This window comes from Erithacus rubecula (assembly GCF_903797595.1).
Source record: "Erithacus rubecula genome assembly, chromosome: 14".
NCBI lineage: Eukaryota > Metazoa > Chordata > Aves > Passeriformes > Muscicapidae > Erithacus > Erithacus rubecula.
The window spans coordinates 6,221,222-6,225,235 of NC_136666.1; the positions used below are offsets into that span (position 1 = coordinate 6,221,222).

Below are 4,014 nucleotides of genomic sequence, written 5' to 3' on the forward strand. Positions count from 1 at the left end.
AGAATCAAAGGCTGATATATTTATTTCTTTTCCCTGGGAGGACACAAATCCATGTGCTGCTCCTCAGATGAGAAGAACGTGGCACATTCTTCTTGTCTGCCTGTTTTGCACAGAAATGCCTCACGTCCCGTTTACAATCAGGCCTGGCTTGATTTATCCTGCTTAATAGGATTAGAGCATCAGCCTTTCTGGGGGATATTGAAATGCAGGGGAAGAGTGGTACCAAGTTGCTGGTGTCTTTCTTCTCCTCCTGTGATGGGCAGAAGGACACACCTCCAAGCAGAGGGGATTTGTCTGATGGGAGCAGGCAGATTATCTGTGTCTAGTGAAACAAGGTGTGCATGGCAACCTTTGCCAAGGCTCAAAGCCAGAACCTACTCACTACAAAATAATTGTGTCACTACCTAACCAAGGCACTCTTCATGTTTTATTTATCCTTTGACTGTAATTGAATGGTTAAAAAAAAAAAAAAAAAAAAAAAAAAAAAAAGTAGACAAATTCCAGCTGTATTGAAATCTGTTTCTTTCTCTGCTACCATGGCCCATCATTAGATAGTTTCACTCTCTGTACAGAAGGTCAGAGAGTATAAATATAGATTGCATTTTGCATTACTTCTAGATGAGTGAAGCTGTCAAAGCAATAATATAAGCTTTCAGTCCCACATTCTACCACTTCTTTCCCATTTTTTGGCCAGGAGGTCATGTGCAAATTGAACGTGACAGCCCAGACGACATGTCCAACAGACTTATATTGTTAGACAGTTCTGCCATGGCACTCACCACAAATTAAACCCACGTCGGACTTGGAGCTCTTCAGAAGCTGCTAACAGTAGCTCAGGCTTCTTGCAAAAAAGTTTACATCCACATCAAGCCTATACAAGGATAACAGCAACTCTTTTGGAGGATCTTGTCAAAAAATGGAGAGCACAAGGGGAAAAAAACCTGTCAGGTAAACCTGAAAGAGCTGATCACTGTAATGCAGATTTTTAGTTGTTTGAAATGTGGGTATTTCTATGCTGTGTGTATGTGTGTACTCATCTCTTCTGTCAAAACTCTCTCCTCCAATCTATTATTAATAGGTAATATCCAGTATTTAGTGGATATTTTTGCTGTCGGCGTTCAAAAGAGGGGGAGAAAACTCCTAATTTTCCTCTTTTTATATAAGCAAAGTTAACTTACTTTGTGTTTGTTGATAAAACACTGTATACAGCAGTTAAGACATTGTTGATGATTTGGAAATAAATGTATATTTATAGCATTAAAATCTGCATGGGCAGCTTCCACTAACACCTGTTTGAATGATGTAGTCTAAATTAATTTGTGAAAATAGATGCTGCTGAATATTGTCTTTATATTAATTCAGAGCACAGTGTTCTACAGAGCACCAGAAGGATGAAATTGAGGTTGTTGTCTTCAGCTGGAGTCAAATCAGGTGTCAAAGTAGCTTTAGAAAGTTCTCTGTGCTGTGTACAATGTTTGAGAAAAGATAATGCTGAATGACAGTGAAACAAGATTGCTCTGGGGACAGAAAACCAGATTTCCAGCCCTTCACCTTTAGGTGTCTAACAATGCAGCACAGGTTCTGAACAACTGCAAATTCTTAGCAGCTGGCAGTGTCTGCTGGCCCGTGCTAAAGAGCTGGTGGTCTTGGTCCAAATCTTGTCAGAAAGGAGTTCACGTTATAAATGACATTATCTGGCAAATCTTTGCAGCAATCTGATCAGAGGGGCCAAGAACTCACTTGGCACAGAACCTCCTGCTTTCCCTCATGGCAGAAATGTTCTCCCTAGATAAGGGCTGACTATGGATCAAGAAAAGTCCCTGCTCTACCAGCTTCCCATGAATGAGCAAAGAACTTCATTTTCAAGGACTACCAGGGCTTTTTCTCTCTCTCTTTATTTCATTTTTTTGTAAGAAGGACTAAACTTAGAGTGAAGAGTTTGAGCCCCATCTGGTACAAATCGGTAGGGGCTTTGCAGGCTTCAGCAGAGCTACACTGATTTACACCAGATGATGCTATTAGAGGACTGAACTATCCAACAATAATTATAAAAAATGCCTTTGATTATGCATGTGCAACAACTATTTATGTTTACATTGCAGAGATTTGCATGTAGCACAGTGGGGAGTATTTTATCTCTTGAAAACATTGCACCAGCATAAATAATCCACTGACATTCAAATGAGCAAAGAAATACCCGTGTTTTACCACAAGATGGACCATAAAGGATGTTCTTCGTGTGTCTTTTTTGAGCAGATTTGTCAATAATCCTCAACTGCAAAGTTTATTCTGAAGAAAGAAAGATGGAAGAAAAGAAAAAGGTAAAAGTTATTCTGTTCCAGGTGGTTGCATCACAGATTGCTCTGAACTGTGGGTCTTGGAGCAACCAAGGTGATTCTGCACTTAGGAAAGAGGATGGGGGAACCAGGTGAAAGTAGGACATCAAAAATGCCCCACAAGACTCAGTACCATACCTCATCTGGCAGCATTCAAAGCAGATTTTCAAGGAATGTGAATCAGTTCAAATCCAGAGCAAACTGGACACAAACCTATCAAAGGCAGAGATGGAGATAATAATGTGAAAAGTGAGAGATTCTGCTGAAGTACCAGCCTGGCACAGCACAACAGAAATTACCATTGGGGTAATTACACTGACATTTAAGCTTTGAAAACAGAAAATGCTTAAAATATGCAATAATATGTTGTATCTTTGACTCACAAGAGGAAAGGGAGATGAAAGCATAGGTAATATTCCTTTGATGTTTGAACTACATACTCTGGTCTCCTGCCTTGACTTCTGGGGTTTTTTTATTTGCTAATTGTGCTTTGGTAGTGCTTCGAAGGCATTAAATTTGTCAAATTAAGGCATGCTGCCCTACTCCAGATATAGCTTTCCTCTTGAGAGCAGGTGAGAAGAGTGTTGCTGACATTTTGAGTTCAAATGCCCAGCAGAGAATTGGAAGATCCACAGACATCATTTTCATGGCCCTTTTTCACCTTTGCATCTTCCCAGTCAAGAAAACCAGGAGATTCTCCCTTTATACCTAGCAGAAGAAGATTTTGTTCCTCATCAAAAAAAACTGCAAAGCACATGAACTCACCTGGGTGGTTTGGCAAAGACTCCACTGTGTTGTCCTAAAAACACATTGCCTCAGTTTCTCTATCAAAGGAGTGAGGATGTGATAATGACCATCTGCCTCTTGGGAGCACTGTGAACAGCAATTTGCTGTTTTTATTAGTTCTTCCAAGATTAAATATGTCAGTTATTAAACTGGGCTTAATTGGCAAGGGCTTGAGAAGAATTTCTGTCATAAAAAGGTGTCCTTAAACAAGTGAAGGAGTTAGTGGACTTGGTCCTGGCACGAGGCTTCCCTTCTGTGTGGCAGAGCAGCACAGGCTCAGGAGGGGAGGAGGGAACCATCCCACCCATCCCACTGGGTCCTTAAATGACAGCCTAAGAGGAAAAGACAAGGTGTATGCTCAGGATCAGTGTGAGACAGAAATCCCAATAATTTCTGAAGTAAACAGCGTGAATGTGAGCTTCTGAAGAATCCTGGCTGCTCTAAACAATGTGAGAATATTAAAAACATTAAAAACCAGGCACAGGTTCTAGCAGAGGAAATGTGACAAGGGGAACACAAGCTTAGTTGGGAGCTTTGGAATACCAGTCAGATGGGATAAATCTACTTTTGTATCTTTGTGGATTTGATTTTCTCTAAAAGCAGAGCTCTGTTTTGATGGCTGGTTTGGAGGAAAACTAAGCCACTGTCATTAAAACCCAAATTGTAATCCTAGCAAATTAGCCAAACCTCGAGGCACTCTGCTCACCAGAATTTCCTTACCAGAGGAATCTGTCACTTTGTCACTACAAAATGAGGCCAAATTTTCAAAGATGTCTCTGCAATGAGACTCATAGGTCTGGTACTAAGCCATCAGGAGATTTGCATTCACAGTTTGGGTTTCCAACATGACAATAAGAAGTTTAACTCCAAACACAACTGTGTTGCACGAGTG

At 40.5% G+C, this 4,014-nt stretch overlaps 1 long non-coding RNA gene across 1 annotated transcript; it reads right to left on the reverse strand.

Annotated features, from left to right (window-relative positions):
- Nucleotides 1-1,914: 1,914 nt before the first annotated feature.
- LOC306808122 lies at nucleotides 1,915-3,058 on the reverse strand. Its single transcript, XR_013775904.1, has 2 exons — nucleotides 2,475-3,058; nucleotides 1,915-2,289 (listed from the first exon to the last, which is right to left on the reverse strand). It is a non-coding gene; the product is annotated as an uncharacterized lncRNA (long non-coding RNA).
- Nucleotides 3,059-4,014: the final 956 nt, after the last annotated feature.